The sequence below is a fragment of the Lytechinus variegatus genome, chromosome 6, assembly GCF_018143015.1.
Source record: "Lytechinus variegatus isolate NC3 chromosome 6, Lvar_3.0, whole genome shotgun sequence".
Classification (NCBI taxonomy): Eukaryota; Metazoa; Echinodermata; class Echinoidea; order Temnopleuroida; family Toxopneustidae; genus Lytechinus; species Lytechinus variegatus.
In genome coordinates this window covers 32,953,689-32,974,107 of record NC_054745.1, presented here as the reverse complement: position 1 = coordinate 32,974,107, position 20,419 = coordinate 32,953,689, and positions in this window count along the sequence as shown.

Here is a 20,419-nt window from a genome sequence, read left to right as displayed (position 1 = left end):
GACAATGCATTATTGTTGTTCCGTATTCCTATTACGCAATCTTTACATTGACGCCATCAATGGCGACAATGCATTGTTGTTGTTCCGTATTCCTATTACGCAATCTTTACATTGACGCCATCTATGGCGACAATGCATTGTTGTTGTTCCGTATTCCTATTCTGCAATCTTCTTCTTCGTCTTCTGCCAAAACCCCAATTCACCTAACGCATAGTGTTTGATAACTCTGCCCAGGCCACCTTCCTCATCCAAATTCATCCAAATTTAGCAGGCATAGTCCCCAGCACCCCTAGTTATGCACCTCCTATTTTCCAAAATCACTTATGCACGACCGTGCATGCGCTCTTTTGTCCATTTCAAGTCAATTTGCATTCCATTCTATTTTTTTCATATTTCCGTTGTCCTGCATGCTACAGACTTCTAACAAATTGCTACAGATTCAAAGAGTCGCTCCATTATCTGCGACGCATAACCTGACCTTCAAAATGCCATCTTCATGCCCAAAATTCAAATCCGAAATAGCATTTCTTCAAAAACTTCATATTTATTGAAATGTAAGGTAAAACAACTGGAAAATTGCCTTAACTTTCTTATTTTTATTCATTTTGAGCTCATATTTTCAGGAATTGATAATGGTACCATATCATACATACTAGTCAGTTTTCACGCATCACTGATTTTCCGCTATTAAAATACCGCCCTCTAGACTTAAAAAAAAACGCTTACCTTTGAATGCTACTCATTGCAACATGCATGGCCTATCCCGTGCCATTTTCAATTTAGGGTCTTCAAGATATGCTCTTTCATGCCATTCAGAAAAAAAATATATAACTTACCACTGACGAAATATCTGAAAAATGCTCCTCAAAATCAGTAAAATACGCAAAAATGCACCATAATGCCAACACAAAGTCAACTTGATCTTATTTCCTTATTATTGAAGCGTATTCTTTCTAACTTAGCATAATTGAGTATTGATATATGATTCATCCGTTCGTCAATCTTTTGTAACATAAACTGAAAAAGAGCTGACGTTAGCTTAAAATTATTGTGCAAGATTTTCATTTTTAATGTCTTTCTTTATATGGCTTTTACTTCCGGTCTATTGCTTGCGCACAAATAAAAGTGGTATCAATGTCACTGGATTGGAATGCTCTTTCCAGTGATACCAAATACGTAGGTTATAACAGAAAATTTCAAGATAAGCCAATCTGAACACATGGTATACTACTCACAATGCACACATTATCAACAACAGAATTGTACACAATGTCTAAGGCATCGGTTTCACGCAAAAATATCGTTCTGATATGTTTACACTGAGTTACGTAATGAATTGTCAGGGAAATGTGTATGCTTATTCCTATCACGTTCTCTGTCTCGTCATCTCTCTCTCCCTCTCTCCTCTCTGTTGAGCGGCCATATGGTCTAAAATGGTCGAAATCTGTTTGACTCGAGAATGTAACTTCCTATGGAAGGCAAAATCTGCCAAAATCCAATTTGATTAAATTTGATTTTAATTCTAATACGATCGCAGTTTTAGCTTTGATTGTTAGGTTACAGCCCGATAGACTGCGGATCCGATAGACCGCGAGTCCGACGGTCCGCGGTTCCGTTAGACCGCGGCACAGTGGGCCAGAATGAGTTGAAAGTGCGCCAAAATTATATTCCGAGTTAGATTTTTACTTTAACATTTTGAAGATGGCTAATTTTGGGCGCAGAATCGACTAAACATAATTTGCATCCGATGTGACGTAACCTTGATACCAAATTTTGATTCGCTAGTTAAAGCCCATCTGTTAAGACAAATTACGCAAAAATGTGTAGTATATAAATTTGGTCTTATGTGCTGCTCTAAGATTGACCAGAGTGAATGTTGGTTAATGCTTCTCACATGCCTATAAAGTGTGTATGAGATGCCGAAAATAATTTTATACCATCAGAACGATCATTAATTAGATATATGAAAAAAAAATCTGTAAAATCTGAAAAAAAATTAACCGTGCTTTATCAAGCTGTGTTGACTTTGTGTAAAACGCAGAGTACATAACGCCACGAATGTGTCATCTTGAGGAGGGTTTTTGACTGAAATTATTCTACAAGGAAGTTTGATATCTGGAAGAGTTGTGGGTATAGCCCTTACTTGCGTTAGCAACCTTTATTTTGTTTACATTGTGGCCGGAATTCATGTCATTTTCATGGAATGGAAGGTTAATCATCCTCGCCGTGCAAAACGGCAATTTATACCCATACGGTGCGCTACGACGACTGCGCGGTATAAAAACGAAATTTTTTTAACAGGTTCTTGGGGTGATGTGTCAAGTAAAATCGGCTCTAACATGAAAACGGGCAAAACGGGCAGCTAAATCTGATATCGACTTAAAGCTTAGATATCGGAAAAATGATGTTTATAAAATTTAGACGGAAATTTACGGAAATCCAAACGTTTCTATTGTAAATGCAAAAACATGGATTTTCAGCCTATTTGGAGGGATAACCATCCTATAAAACCTCCTGAAAGATGTCTTTTATCTACTTTGAACCCTTTCACACAAAAAGGAATACATCAGGATAATGTGGGAGCCATTTCAGTTTCCCACATGAAAAACCTCCCGTGAAATGGCCTGTTTTTCAACTAGGTTGTCATATATGCGACATTTCGCAAAATGTCACATTTTTACGATTTGAGGTAGGAAATTAACAACCTTTATGCAAATTCCGGAATGAAATATTTTGCTGAAGTATTCTTCAAAGTGTTGTCTTTCAGCTGGGCATGACAAAATTAAAAATCTGAAATTGCCCAGAATGATTTTCGGCGTACTTTTGTTTCGCCCCGGCCCATTATTTAATCCGCGGGTCCGGCGGGTCCGGTGTGTAAAATTATGATCAGGATACAGTGAGATCCAATGTCATCAAGAGGTCAAAAGGTCAATGTTACGAGTCCATGGGGTTTTATAACGATGACCCAAACGAAAACCGCCCCCTGACTTCAAAGAAAATATTATCCCCACATTTTATCGTCGGGGATTGTTTTGTTACCCCCCCCCCCGGAAATTTACCCTCTAAACGCCAATTACCCCTAGTATGGAGCCTTTTAAATGCCATTGACTTGACGACATAGCGAGATACTTTATCTTGCTATGTCGACTAAATAAGCTTATTTTGTCCACATGGCGAGATACGTTATCCTGCCAAGTCCACATATAAAAAGTTATAAGTCACCATGACAACATATTTCATCTTGCCAAGTCGACTTGTAACAAGTTATATGTCAACATGGCGATATATCGGGATTCTCGCCGGGACTTGCACATTTCATATCTCGCCATGTCGACATATCGACTTGACAAGATAGAATATTTCGCCATGTCGAAATAAAAACTTATTAACTATATATGACATGATAAAGTATCACGCCATGTCGTCATGTCGATGACATTTTAAACATGTTAAAGGCTTCGTACTAAGCGTTATTATCCGGGGTAATTGTCTGGAGAGTAAATTTCCGGGGTTAACAGTTCCCGGCGGTAAAAATATGGGGATCATATTTTCCTATATGTAGTTGTCAGGGGATGTTTGCCCTAATTGGGTTATTGTTATAGTACCGACGCGCAGATCAAGGATTTCATTAGAAAAGGGGCCCAAATTTCAGCTGATTCTTGGCGCTCACGTGTACTTTTCGAAAAATGGCGCCCAGAGTCCCTCCAGCCAGGCTTACTTAATTGCCTTAAATGGATTTTGAATTATCTTATAATCACATTAAAAAAATGCAATTAAAGACCACTCTTTTAATGTGTATTTGAAAAAAATCCATGAATATATAATGAATATAAATGGGAGCTCAAAGCGCGAGCGATTTTTTTTTTTTTTGGGGGGGGGGGTTCAATTTGGTTTAACTTCTTACCAGAGTAGGCCCTACTAGAATATTGTGTGAACGGGAGCTGTAGTTTCTTTATAGTTGTTTTAGAATAGCCTTCAATAATATTAATGATAACTTCTTGGGAATAATGTAATCTAGAAGCAATCGACTCATTCTCCTCATTGGTGACATATTTATTCAGCATGGGTGCACGAGATTTGTGTGTGTGTGTGTGTGTGGGGGGGGTTCCTGTTGAACTTTTGTACAGGGCACCAAGATAAAAAAGTGAATAAAATGGAGGGGGGGGGTAGAAGTAAAAGAATATCTGAAATTCTATTTTTAAAAACACATTGAGATATTTCGCAAGGCCTAAATAAATAATGAGAACGCGAAGCGCGATCTTATTTTTTTATTCATGTATTTTATCCTGAAAGCCTAATTCCAGGGGCGGACCCATTTTCCGCCAATAAGGAGGGGGGGGGGCACATTTTTTCACCCAAATTTTTTCCGATCGGCCGCTCAATGTTGATTTTTTTTTTGTTTCTTTGAAGGGGTAGTTCGAGAGGCGTCATGAGCCAATTTTGAGGGGGCTCGATATGGCGTATCGCATAAAATTAATACGAAGTTTCCAGTGAGCGAAGCGAACAAGCAAATGTGCTGATATTTTTATTAAAAAGATAGAACGTTGTGATAGATTTTGACATAATATTTGGAAATAATATCATATTTCATCCTAATCCTTTTTGGGGGAGAGGGGGGGGGGTGTTGCACCCACAAATGTAATAACACTTTACCCACAAATGTAATAACACTTTACCCACAAATGTAATAATTTCACCCACAAATGTAATAATGCATTTTACCCACAAATCTAATAAATTTGAAGGGATTTTTGGCGAATCCGTTCTAAACTAAAATCTTATAGTAATGCGTTCATATAGCACAAAGTGCAAAGTCTTTGTTGGAGATAAGTCCAAAGTCTTTTTCCAGACCAGGTTGTTCCAACAAGTGGAATGCCTCTGGCCGTCTCACCTGCATCGCGCCGTTCAATATAGCAGCAGTGCTGACTTTGGAAACTACTCTAACTCGCACAAGATGTTCAGTGATACATGGTTACTCTTATGTCGTTCCACTTTTTATGAACTAGACCAATAAACTTACAGAGATATGATGGTTATTCAACAAAAAAACCCAACATGGCCAAAATTCATTGACCTTACATGACCTTTGACCTTGATCATGTGACCTGAAACTCGCACAGGATGTTCAGTGATACTTGATTACTCTTATGTACAAGTTTCATGAATCAGATCCATAAACTTTCAAAGTTATGATGGTAATTCAACAGATACACCCAATTCGGCCAAAGTTCATTGACCTTTGACCTTGGTCATGTGACCTGAAACTTGCACAAAATGTTCAGTGATGCTTGATTACTATTATGTCCAAGTTTCATGAACCAGATCCATAAACTTTCAAAGTTATGATGGGAATTCAACAGATACCCCCAATTCGGCCAAAGTTCATTGACCCTAAATGACCTTTGACCTTGGTCATGTGACGTGAAACTCATGCAGGATGTTCAGTGATGCTTGATTACTATTATGTCTAAGTTTCATGAACCAGATCCATAAACTTTCAACATTATGATGGAAATTCAACAGATACCCCAAATTTGGCCCAAATTCACTGACCCTAATTGACCTTTGACCTTGGTCATGTGACGTGTAACTCATGCAGGATATTCAGTGATACTGGATTAACCTTATGTTCAGGTTTTATGAACTAGGTCCATATATTTTCCTAGTTATGATGACATTTCAAAAACTTAACCTCAGGTTAAGATTTTGATGTTGATCCCTCCGACATGGTCTAAGTTCATTGACCCTAAATGACCTTTGACCTTAGTCATGTGACATGAAACTCTAATAGGATATTTAGTAATATTTGATTACCTTTATGGCCAAGTTTCATGAACTAGGTTCATATACTTTCTAAGTTATGATGTCATTTCAAAAACTTAACCTCAGGTTAAGATTTGGTGTTGACGCCGCCGCCGCCACCGGAAAAGCGGCGCGTATAGTCTTACTCTGCTATGAAGGTGAGACAAAAACTATTATTTAAGTCCAAAGTCTTTTTCCAGACCCGGTTATTTAAAAAAAGTCCAAACTAAGATACGATAATAATATTCCAGTGGAATTAAAATGAGAACCTAGCGTAGTCTTTTCTCCAGACCCAGTTAATTAAGACCGGTAGAATTAATGTCTTTGTTGTTGTTTCAACTTAAATGGCTTATATTGTGAATACATGCGATAAGAGTAAATCGAGAATCAAGCGTAGTCTTTTCTCCAGACCTGGTTACTTAAAACTAATAACTAAAACCCTAATGTCTTCATATAGCACAAAAGTGCAGTCTTTTTTCAGAGCCGGTTAATTGAAAAAAATACAATATAAGTCTAAACTAAGATACGATAACGGTATTCCAGTGGAATAAAGAGGAGAATCGAGCTTAGTCTTTTCTCTAGACCCAGTTAATTAAGACTGGTGGAATTACTGTCTTTGTTGTTGTTTCAACTTACACGTCGTATATTGTGGATATATGCGCTAAGAGTAAATTGAGAATCAAGCGTAGTATTTTTTCCAGACCCGGTTACCTAAAACTAAAAACTAAACCCTATAGTAACACGTTCATATAGCACAAAAGTGCAAATTTTTTTCCAGACCCGGTTAATTCAAATAATGAAATATAAGTCCAAAGTCTTTTTTTCCAGACCCAGTTGTTAAACAAATTATACGATATGTCCAAAGTCTTTTTTCAGACCCGGGTATTTCAAAAATTATAATATAAGTCCAAACTAAGGTACGATAATGATATTCCAGTGGAATAAAAAAGAGAATTGAACTTAGTTTTTCCAGACCCAGTTAATGAAGACAGGTGGAATTAATGTATGTAGTTGTTTCAACTTATTTGGTGTATTATTGTGAATATATGCGCTAAGAGTGAATTGAGAATCAAGCGTAATCTTGACCTGGTTACTTAAAACTAAAAACTAAATCATATAGTAAGCGTTCATGTAGCACAAAAATGCAAAGTCTTTTCTCTCTACCCGGTTACTTAAAACTAAAAACTAAACCCTATATTAACGCAATCATATAGCGTAAAGACATTTCTCCGCGTCATTTAAAACATTCATCAAATCTTTTTAAAAAGACCACACAATCCATTGATGTTGAATAACGTGAAAAGAAAGTGTAGACATTCATCCAGACCAGATTATTTCAAAATAAGAAATGATTTGAAAAAAGAAGATCCTCCACTCTTGGTAATGTTGAATTCCTCCAAACCTAGTTATTCAAAATTATGAATTACATGTACATTTTCAAAACAGTATAAAGACCCCATAATCTTATTAATGCTGGATAACATGTACATATACATGTAGCGTAGTCTTTCAGCCCGACCCAGTTTTATTTTTCAAAATTACGCTAATAGTAATAATAAAGAAATCAAAATCTAAGACCAAACAATCCTTCAACCTAAGGAATTCTTTAAAAAGAAGTTTAGAGCGTTGTCTTTAGCCCAGACCTAATCATTAAAACAAATACGCCAAAAATATTCTAACATAAGACCCTACCATATTCTTATTCTTGTGGAATAACGCGAGTTTTAAAACGTACTCTTTTCTCCAGACCTGGCTATTTAAAAAATGAATTTACAAAACTTCAAATCTAAGACCAATATTCCAAAGTTACACCCAGTAAAGAAATGTCTTTACCCACACCCAGTTTTTTTAATAATACTAAGACCCCAACAAAACATTGCAATAATGCATGGGTAAAGCAAACGTCCTTCCTCGAGACTTGGTTATTATTTGAAAAAAATGAAATAGTTTTTACAAATATTCTCAAACGAAGACCCAATAATCTGATTACTGTGGAATATCACGAAGACCTATTGTCGAAGATCGACTTTCCTCCAGACACAATTATTTCAAGAATGAAAAATCAATAAAACCCACCCCCCAACAACGAAACTTAGAACCAACAATCCTCCAAATTAGGACCATGCATGTAGAAAAGCACATGTTTAGAGCGTTGTCTTTATTCCAGACCCAGTCATTTAAAAATGATTTAAGCAATCTTAAAAACATAAGACATATTCTTGTGGAATAAGACGAGTATTATGCTTAGTCTTTCTTCAAGACCCGGTTATTTAAAAGATAAACAGATATTGAAAAAAATAACAGCTAAGACCAATCTTCAAAATTAAAAAAAGTATAAATGCTTGGGCTTCTAGTAATGTCTTTACCCCATACCAAGTTCTCTTAAAAATACAAATTAAGCGAAACTTTAATCTTAAAACTTAGACCCCAACATCTACCAAACCTATAAAACCCTTGTGATAACGCATACTTAATTTGACCAGACCAGCTTATTAAAAAAAACCATAACAACAAAACAACAAAACAAACATTTTAAATTAAAACCATCTTCCAGCCTAAGATCCTGTAATATATAATGTATTTAAGCATTCGTTTTTTCTTCCAGGCAAAGAAATTTATAATTAATAAAAACCATTAAAACTTAGAGCCCGGGATCATTTCATGAAAGGAGTTGTCTGACGTTTAATCCGACAAGTCCCATTTTATCCGACACTAACCATGGAAGCACTGCATCTTAGCCAATCAACATCAAGGTCGGACATAACTGTTGATAAAATACTCCCACAATCATCTTATTCATGTTGAACAGGCACGAGAATAAGATTAAGTCTTAGTTATGAAGATTTCATTTATCTTATATTTGAGAATGACAAGGTCTGGAATAAAGAAAACTCTCTAAACTTTTATTTATTGAAGGTTATTAGTTTGAAGGATAGTTGGGTTTTAGATTCTGTTGTTCTTTTAAAAGATAATTTTTGTTATTTAGAAATAATTGGGTCTGGAGAAAGACTACACCATATTTCCATGCTATTCTATGTTCATAAGATTACAGGGTCTTTCTTTTGTTGTTGATTGTTGCTGTGTTGTTTATGATTTTTATAACTGGGTCTGGAGTAAAGACCACGCTCTATTTCCATGTTACTCAACATAGATAGAATCGTGGGTCTTTGTTTGCTTTTCTTTTTTTTTATTATTACTAATTCATTATTATTATTCATCATGTGTTATTTGAAAGATCTGGGTCTGGATAAAAGACTATGCTATATTTCCATGTTTTTTTAACATTAATAAGAGGGTTGGGTTGCTGTTTGCCTGATTCCACCGGTTTTTAATAACTGGGTGTGGAGAAAAGTCTATGCTCGATTCTCATTTTTATTCCAATAGAATATCATTATCGTATGTTAGTTTGGACCTATATTATAATTTTGGAAATAAACGGGTCTGGAAAAAAGACTTTGGACTTATATAATATTTTTGTTTGATTAATTGGGTCAGGAAAAAAGACTTTGGACTTATATAGTAGTTTTTTAAACAACCTGGTCTGGAAAGTCTTTGGACTAATATTATACTTTTTGAATTAACTGGGTCTGGAAAAAAGACTTTGGACTTATATAATAATTTTTTAATAAAATGGGTCTGGAAAAAAAGACTTTGGATTTACATAATAATTTTTTAATTAACTGGGTCTGGAAAAAAGACTTTGGACTGATATTATAATTTTTGAATTAACTGGTCTGAAAAAAGACTTTGGACTGATATTACAATTTTTTAATCAACGGGGTCTGGAAAAAAAGACTGGACTTATACAATAATTTCTTTATAAGCAACTGGGTCTGGAAAAAAGACTTTGAACTGTTATAATAATTTCTGAATTTACTTGGTCTGGAAAAAAAGAATTTGGACTCACATAACAATAAAAAAACTGGGTCTGGAAAAAAGACTTTGGACTTTTATACTAGTTTTTGAAACAACCGGGTCTGGAAAAAAGACTTTGGACTTCTATGATAATTTTTTTATTTATCGGGTCTGGAAAGAAAAAATTTCCAAAGCCGCATTTTACTCCTCCTAGAGCTCGAGAGGCCGTCTGGGAGCCCACTTTCATTGATTAGTGGATACCAGGAGCGACCCGCGCAAAAGGGGACAAAGTGGGCAGGTACGTTACGTATAGACCTATGTAACGTTATAAGCTTTCAAAACGATGTTTAAAAATGCTGAAAAAGGGATATATATCAAATACTTGTAGGGTTTTAAACGCCAAATACTTATTAAGAGATGCATTTTCATAATCTGGAAAAGAATTGCTTCCCTTGTTTAGGGTACTTTTCGAAACCCCATGGTCGTGCCTGGTATCCACTCATCAATGAAAGTGGTTCCCCAAAATTTGAATCTAATCCCCCATTTCTGGGGAAAGTAAAACCTAATGCCCATTACGTCATGTGCGAAAGGCATGTCGTTTGTGTAGAAGGAGAAAACAAAAGAAACAAAAAGGTTTGCATATGCTGTGTACATATCAACGCATGCGAAATGTTCGGCTGGAGAGGTTGATCTCACCCATGATCTCAATTGCCAGTGATCAACCAATAATCCACATTAAATGCACTATCGATTCCATGGACTGTAATGATCTATATCTAAGCCTTCATTCAGTAAGTTTTCCTCACTCTACAGTGCGTCCCCCAAAAAACTATACACTTTTGAAATGGCTGCCAAATAAAACATGTAGCACATGAAGGGTATGAAAATTAGGGTGGGCTGGAATTAGCCTTCCGTTGTCTTTCAGGTTTTTTTGTTTGGTACTTGCAAAGTTGAGGGTTATTTGGTGAATTAAAGATCAGATGTTATCAGTTTGTTGTTTGTGATAATTTTATGCATCGTTAAATCAAAACTGAATGCATGAATGATCATGAATCGCAATTTTTAGTGCAGCATTTTGTCTTTATCATGTGGATCTCAACAATGTGTTCATGACAGTCAGGAGAAGAGGGGGGGGGGGTAATATGACTTATGTAGGTGAAGTACTTTGATGGGATAAAGGTCAACAGAACATTTAGCAACCCCTCCCTCCATCTCTACCCCCCCCCCCACTTCTCCCCTGACAGACTACATGTAAGCTTGCCTAGGCTGGGCAGGATTTAGCCTTACAGACTTCTGAGAGGTTAGTCCTTTGGAACTTACAAAGCTAAGGGTGTTATGCTATTTATGAGTGAGAAAAGTTATGATTTCTTAGGCGAATTTCATGAGTTACTAAATTGAAATGTAATGCATGAGTGAACAGGAATTGTAATTTCAGTGTAGCATATTCATCTTGTGGACCTCAGAAGTGTCTTCGTGAGAGTCAGAGTAATGTGATGGTACCTGTTACAAACGAGAGGGCAAGATATGCTAAGACTTGGTTAAAAGGGCATTCCTCTTCTTTTTGTCCTTTTACATATTAAAACTTATATGTACCCTCCCCTCTCCATTTCCCAGCCCCCCCCCACCTCTCTCTCTGTCTCACTTCCTGGATTGTAGCCTGTTCAAAACTTAACTGCCAAGTGACTGGTGGCTGATGGTCAGTTTTTTCATGAATGATTACCAAGAAATTTAATGATTATGATAATTTATGACGTAATTTATTGAAAAAAATGAATGTTTGAGTGATTACATTGCACAATGAATGAGTTGTTTTACTGATAAATTGTTGATAGGAAACAGTTGATGCCCCGATTCAGAATTAATCATTAAATCAACATTCTGCTCTGGGCTTCGCGCGTACATGACATTAATAGCCATAAGTCTCTCAATTAACAGGAGGGGAGGGCGGGAAAGAGGGAGGGGGTGGGGCTGAATGTTCTGTTGACCCTTATTCCATCAACCTACTTCTCTCACTTAAGTACTACATGCATCTCACCCCCTATTCTTCCGACTCCCATGAACACATTGCTGAGATCCACATGATAACATTGAACCCGGCAAAAGAGATCCCAATGATAAAGTTGAAATGCTGCCCAAAAAGTGTAATTTATGTTCACTCATGCATTAGAGTTCAATTTAATAATTCAAAAATTTGCTTAAGCAACCAAAACTAGTCACGAATGATCATTAATTATTTATCACAACGCCATTAACTTTGCAAGTTCGAAAGGATTTGTATCTCAAAAACTACAATAAATTGGAAGGCTAATTCCAGCCCACCCTAATTTTCATACCCTTTGTTTCAGTGGGCAGTGCTCGCTCAAGCATGAATAGTTTTCCAACTTTTTGGTGTCATTTGAAAGTTGACTTTATTGGCTCTTCATATATGTACTCGATTTGTTTGAAAAAACACTTTCTTATCCATTTTATAATCTATTTTAGGTCCTGCATTTCGAATATCTCCAGCCATCAGTCGTAATATACATGCATGTCTGATGCGGGTGTCGCGAAAAGGATTTTGCACACAAAAAGCAGATCTGTAGGGCCTGTAACCGCCCCCCCCCCCCGGTAACACAAAGCTTAGCATTTATTGTAGAGCAGTTTTCTACATGATCTACGTTTGATTCTATTGGTTTTAATGCACAATCAATCTTAAAAATCAAATGTATTATTAAGCGTTAAATTTTGTGTTAGGAGACCCTAATATTAGCGTCCGTGAGGATTTTTCATTTATTTATTCCACTTTTAAAACAAATATCATAATATACGTAACAAATATGGTCATAAACATAGTGTATCAATGATAAAATTAAGTATCTAACATAAATTTTTAAGCGTAAGGTACACTATAAAATGTAAAAAAAAGTGAGGAGCCTAAATAAAAAGCAGAGCTTATAGAAAATTAGGCTCCCAATGGGGAAAAAATACAAGTTGTTACTTTAAGCGAACAAATGTGGAAACGGAATACATATTTATTACATAGATTGTTTTACACAAAATATATATCGAAAGGCATCAAGTTACCAGAAAATGATGAAATAGGAAAAAACGAATAGAAATAAAAATAGCAAAACAAAAAGAAATTGGAAAACGACCAAAAAGACGGGGGGGGGGGGGGTCAAGGGATATAAAGAGTATAAGAAAGAAAGAATAGACAAAATTAATTGCAGTCATCAGTACGATCCAGCATTGTACCTCTCCAAGAGGTATAACTTAAGCTTGCGTTTGAAACAATTGAGAGATGGGCTTTCAACCAGTTCGTTATTAAGGCTGTTCCAGAATTTGGGTCTTGTTGTAGTAAAGGTGCTATTAGCAAAAACGGTTCTGGCTTGTAGGAGATGGTAATGATTAGCTTGTCTAGTTGAATGGGAATGTACAATGAAATTGCGTTGAAATAATGGCGCAAAGGCATCTGGTAAATTGTCATTCTTGAGTTCGAACATAAATATGCCAAGGTTGTACAAATATAAATCAGATATTTTTAAGATTTTGCAATTATAAAAAAGGTTGTTTGTATGGGCCCGAAATCCAGCGTTATTGATTATTCTTATAACACGCTTTTGGACAATGTTGATTTTATCCAAGAGGGTTTTGGAGCTATTACTCCATGTTAAAATACAGTAATTGAAGTAGGGCAAGATTAGAGCAGAATAAGGTATACGTAACACATGAAAGGGTACAAAGTGCTTCAGTTTGTTTATCACACCAGTGTTACGAGATAATTTTTTACATAAGGAATCAAACTGTACCCGCCACGTTAGCTTACTGTCAATGTATATACCTAAAAATTTGGTAGAGTCAACCTGGGAGATGTTTTTGTTATTCATAAGTATACTACCGGGTAAAGTGGAAACCGAGTTGCTGAATAGCATAAAATTGGTTTTATCAACGTTAAGGGACAATTTATTGGCCTGCATCCAATCAAAAACAGCTGTTAGTTCAGTAATAATGATATCTAAAAGAGCATTGGGGTTATGATGGGACAAAAAATATTGGAGTCATCAGCAAAAAGAATAAAATATAACATCGAACAGGAATTTTGTAAATCATTGATATATAAAATAAAGAGGAGCGGGCCTAATAACGAACCTTGTGGGACTCCACATCTATTGGTTTGAGAGGTTGATTCAACATCATTAATATAAACATATTGTTGTCTATCATAAATGTAGTCCCTGAACCACTCCAAGGCCTTTCCTCGAATTCCGTAGTGAGACAACTTGTATAGCAAAATATCATTGTTAATGGTATCGAAGGCCTTGGAGAGGTCCAGAAAGATACCCGCAGTATGTAACTTGCTGTCATCAGCTCTGGCAATTTTATTGATGAATAACAAGAGTGCATGTGTTGTTGAATGTTGTCTGCGGAAACCAAACTGAGAACCTGAAAGCACATTATTGCTATTTAAAAAATCAATGAGGCGAGAGTAGACAATTTTTTCTAGTATCTTGGAAAAGCTGGTTAAAAGAGATATAGGGCGATAATTTCCTATGTCATGTTTATTGCCTTTCTTAAAGATAGGTATGACCTTGGAAATCTTCATTTTCTTTGGAACCGAGCCAGTTGTTAAAGATAAATTAAATATATGTGTTAACGGACAGACTATTTGGCAAATGACCTTTTTTAATAAGGCATTTGTTACACCGTCATATCCAGGGCTTTTCTTAAGCTTCAAGTTGCTTACAATGTCAATAACCTCAGTTTCTTGAACAGGAAGGAAAAATAAACTATGAACAATTTATTACGTATGAAAGAATGAAAAGGGGTTTTGGGATTAGGTCTGTTTTCTGCAAGATTGGGTCCTATGTTAATAAAAATGAATTGAATGCATTGGCAATGCTAGTCTGATCGTCAATGCATGTGCCTTCAAACTGGATGTCGTTAATATCATGATTATCATTATTTGTTTTATTTAAAACCTTATTAATTATTTTCCACGTACCACCAATGTTAGATCTAAATAAGGAGAATTGATTAAAAAAGTATTGTTCTTTTGCCATACGTAGAGTAGAAGTAAACATATTCCTGTAAAGTTTGTATCTGATTTTGTTAGTTTTGCTAGGATTTGTTTTGTATTTATAGAATAATCTGTTTTTCGCATTTATAGACCTGAGTAAACCTTTGGAAATCCAGGGTGATCTGGGTATCTTCTTATAATTTCGACGAGCAGAGCATTGAAGGGGTATGGTGGTATCAAGTGATTCAAAGAATATATCAATAAACTTATCAAAAGCTAGGTTGGAATCTTCGAGATTAAGTATCGGTTGCCAGCTAATAACCGAAAGACTTTCTTTAAATCTGTTAATGTTGTTCTCAGATAAAATCCGAAATTCAATGTTTTTAGATTTTGTTGGTGGGGAGGAATGATTCATGTTTGATATGAAGGAAAATATTGGAAAATGATCAGATAAATCAGAGACAATAATTCCAGAAAGGGAAGGAGTATGTATATTTGTAAAGATATTATCTATTAGGGTTGACGAGTTATCAGTAACTCTAGTGGGCCTCGTGATGGCTGGAGTGAATGAATGTGTGAGTAAAGTCTCGACAAAGTCTCTGCAATTTGAATTTTGGTGATATTGAAATAGGTTGATATTAAAGTCTCCCATAATAAAGCATGGTTTGTTACTGATGATAGGTGAGGACAATATAGACTGAAGTATAGATATAAACTGTGAGGAATCAGCGTTCCGAGGTCTATAAATTTCACCTATGATAATGTTTTTATCAGAATTCAATTCAACAAAAATACATTCTATATCTTGATTCATGTATATTAATTCAGGTCTAGTATAAAAAACTAGCTCATCAGATATATAAAGTGCGACTCCGCCTCCTGATTTCCCTTCCCTATTGTTGCAAATAAGCTTGAACCCTTCTATTGAATGAATTGATGTGGGCGAGTCAGTGAACCAGGTTTCACAAAGTCCAATAATTGAAAAATTTACATCTAAATCATTGATGAATAATTGGAATGGGTCAAAGTTTTTGTTGAGGCTACGTACATTGTGGTGTAGAAGAGAGAGTGAACTTGGGCACCTGGCAAAAGTGTTCTCAAATAATTGGCTTGAAAGATAGTAGTTAGAAGACAAGTTGTTCACAAAAACACCATTTTCATCTGTGTCAAGTTGGAACTCAGGCATTTCGTTGTTAAGTTGATTAATACTATTTACTGCACTATGATATGAGGGAGAAAGAATTTCCGGATCGTGGTTTGCCAAAGAAGCAACATTAGTATCAATGGGGCAATTGGTCACGAAAAGAACTGGTTGAGAGTTGGGATTGAAATAGGTATCATCAACATAAATAGCTTGTACAAAATGGGTTGGACCATGGAGCTATTACAGATCATTGAAACATGTGTGTACAAAAGAGAGCATATGTTAATTTATGAAAGAAAGTAACTATCTAAATACCAGGCTGGATCGCAAAAAGGAATGCAGAGGGAATTGACAGTGAAAATAAAAAAAAAATGCAAATCAGAAAGAAAATGTAATCTGTTTTTCCTTAATGTCTTTATGTAAAACATTAAATATTCAGATGCGTTACAGTGAATTACAGAACTAATACTAAATAAGATAACAGTATGGGTCATAGGTCTTAAATGTCAACTTACGGTCACCACCTAAGTGAATTAAGGAGGAAAATATAACTAAAAAAAACAATGTATGTGTAGTTGATAAAAAACAAGCCGTATAAAGAAAAAACATAAAGTTGTAGAACTATTGTTAGACCAGTCATAGTGGATAAGATCTTAAATCAACAACAGGCCAACATGAAATCAATGGGATTTGGTATCATATGAAACTTGTGGGATTAGATGTCAGCTTACATAAGATGACATTCCATGTGGTTTTGTCAGTATACATGAACCCACACTTGTCACAGCAGTTTGCAGCCTTTTAGACAAAATCATGTGGAAAAACAGTTATATCAACTATAGCGGTTTTCAAAAGTTATCTGCAGATTGGGTATTCCATACCAGCCAAAATATCCAGTTCTACATCGGTATGAAAAGTAAGGCACTGATCATCGATGCCAATCCATATCGGGAAAAGATAAAGTACCATGGTCAAGATCACTTTTTTTCCCCTGATATGAAATTGATAAAATTTTACTTCGCTTAGCAGCAAAATGCTATTGATCCATGCAGTTTTGTCTGTACAAAAGAACCCATGTCCTCACAATTTAGAACACAAGTCAGTAGGCATGTGGATTATGACTTTTCAGGTAAAATTTAGTAATAATTTCAATGCAGCCTATGATAAGTTGAGACCACAAGGAGAGAAAAAAATGGTCAACCATGGTGCTAAAGAGATCAGGTATTTCATACTAACAAGATACTGAATACATTTCATTTAAAGCATGCATGAAGTAATGTTGAAATATTGAAAAGATCAATTTTGTGCATACTGTATATACACAGTAAAAAGATTTTATACAACGCTGTTCACCACACGAACCCCACACCACCTGCCCAACCGTTCAAACAATCATGTTTCATTTATTGAAAATTAGATAGTAAACAGCGATGTATAATATTTATTTTACTATGTAGTTATATTTTTATTAAAGGGATCGTTTAACTTTGTGAGAAGCTGCTTTAAAAAATTCTCAAACTAAGATGAAATATGTTTATGAGTTTATGTATTTGTTCCAAGAAACCCTAGAAATCATCTTTATTTCGGATGAAAAGTTGTTAGTATGTGGGAATATGTGATTATATTGGATCGCGTCTACTAGACGATTTTTCAAATCACTGAGACTTCGCCAATTTGAAATAAATTGTACGCCTCCCTCTGCCGTTGAGATCGTACTAGTATTAACGGCTACGCAAGCGAGAACTGTCAATCAACCAACAGTGAATAGTGGGGGGGGGGGCCTCTACGGCCGGTGTCGGCGGCTGCACTGAGAATTGTAAACATTACATGCAGCGCATGTTCCGCTGGCCCGTGCCTAGTCCAGATTGGACCTTGTTGTTTGGAAGTGCCCTTTCCCAAAAGCTAACATAGAGGGCACATGTCTCCCAATCTCTAATCAGCGACAATCCACTCATCTTCGCTCCCCAAGAAGAGTGGATTGTCGCTGATTAGAGATTGGGAGACATAGTTTCATAGTTGATGTGGGTATGCAAATTACTTGGTATTACGTAAGACTCTTCTCATATCGCTCGAAAAATGAACATAATGCAGGACATAATGTTTTCATTTCTAATGCATGTGCAGTCATATGATTATAATATTTCATATATTTAAGACTGAGCTCTGATGGGCCGAGCACAACTGCGCTGGCTGGTCAAGGAGGGGAGGGGGGCAAATCCGACTTGCACCCCCTTTTTGAGAGTAGTAATCAAAACTTGTGAGGTAAATATGCCATACATTTTTCCCACGTGTGCACCACCCCACCCCCCCCCCCACCCCTTGAACGGGAGGTCCTTTCCTCTTCTTTTTTTTGCTTGACAAATTTTTGGCGAAATACCTTTTAGATGAAAACCTTTTTATTTTTTTTTGCCGTGTCAAAATTTTCTCAGGAAATGGTGCCCCCTCCCTTTAGAAAGTCCTGGATCCACCCCTGCACAACATAAAGCTGTTTATCTCCCCCTCCAACACATAACTGCACACAGCCAAACAACCAATGTAATGTGATTCCTAAAAAGAGTTAGTAAAAAGAGTTCGTGCAGTATGATATATATATATCTATATATATATAGATATATATACACAACAAAAAAAGTAAGTCCCCCCTTGAACAAACATCAATAATTTCCGAACCAATTCGAATTATTGATATATTTTTCCATGAGCGTGTAGGTAATTTTATAGGCTACCCTCTGAGTAAATGTTATGGACGTATTTTACGTCATGCTTCAGTGAGCACCGTCAGAAGGCAAAAATGTCACTTTTCAAAAGTCACAAGCCAAATATCATGACTTTGATTCCATTTTACTGGAACTAATTCCACATTCTCATCATGAAAAATAGTCAGAAGGCTTGTAAAATGTACTTTCTAAAGTACGATACAACTTTTTTGCTAAATTTCATGGTTGAATAAACACAAGTCCAAATTTGCAATAATTGGATTTTTTACACATTTATATCACTAAGAATGAAATAATATGATGACAGTTATTTTTGGGAAGAGTATCTTCAACAATATTCATCGTTTCACGGTCAAATGAACATTTATTAAAAACAAAAAATACGATTTTCAAATATCATAGACAATTATTGTTTCATTTTGGTAACTGAAAATGATCTTTTCTCAACTTTTTCGTTATGTTCACGACCATTTAACTTGCTTCAATGATTCAAAGGCTTTTAATTAAACATTCACGCTTGAATGAACATGTGGAATGTGATGCTCTCTTTTTTACGTTATTGGAAAAAATGCAATTCGTAACTATGGATATCCGTTAAAAACCTCCTTGCATAGTTCATTTGATTTGATGTTTATGAAAATCCCGATGTTTAATGCATCAGTGAGCACATAATATTCGAAAATTATGCAAATGAGAAGAAAGTTCAAAGCCTTGGCCCCACTCTGTGCCGTGTTGAATTGTTATTTTGGTGTGCGTGCCTTTTGGATAGTGTTACTCTGAAGCCATGTGCGTAGTTTCATGAAAAAACTGTTGGCAGAAGTAGCACAAACCGTCCATGAAACAAACCCTCATTTCATATTTGTGAAAATTTTGACTTCTTCTCTCATAGACTTGTGTACATTATGGGTGCATATGTTTAAGCATACTTAACCCCTTATTCAATATAGTGGAACTTTTTTTCAAGGCTGTCTTTAGCAATGTCATTTGGCAGTAATGTTTATTAACCTATAGGCAGAATTCTGTGCAAAAATGAAATCAATATGTTTATTCATGGATGAGTGAGCACGCATCAAAGTGGGAAAATTGGTATTTTCAATGTCACAGACTCATTTTAAAGGGTCATAAAGTGCATATTGAGGGCAAATTCGGTTTCAAATGTTTTTGTTTTATCATCCATCATATTTTCTATCACCACACACTTTTCGAACTTAAAACATTTTCATGGTTGAGCGAGCACATTCGAAAACTTAGGAATGAATACTCTTTATACGGCATAAATGCATTCTTTTCGTAACAAATTTTCATGATCAGTTTAATTTATGGGCAAATTAGTGGTGGACCCAGAATCTTAAAATGGGGGAGGGGCCTATAATCGGGGGAGCCACCAACATTTTCAAATTCTAACATGATCTACAGCAAGTTGTAAATGATACTACCATAACCCCCTATGATGAACGTCACAATACAGGAGCCGCGGAACGGTTTTCAAAGTGGGGGGGGGGGGGTTGGGGGTAGCTGAGCCAAAAGTGGGAGGGTGGGGGCTGACCATGCAAAAAATCACAATCGTTTGGTCATTTTTGTACATGCTTTTTGAAAAAAGTGGGGGGGGGCTGAACCCCCTCCCCCCCCCGCTTTCGCGGCCCCTGCAATACAATGTGCTCACTTAACCATGAACATACGATATCAAAATTGTGTGTGGAGTGGCTAAATGATGGATAATAAACCAGTATAACACCATAAAATTCACCTAAAAACCAACTTTTGTCCAACATTGTATTTGCACAATCTGAAACACGACTCTTGTGACTTTCAAAAATGGTCATTTTTAATTCAATCTTTGATTATTCATGCATGACTCAACCGATCAGTTTCATATTTCCCCAGGAGTTGCCTAATGAGTGTAGA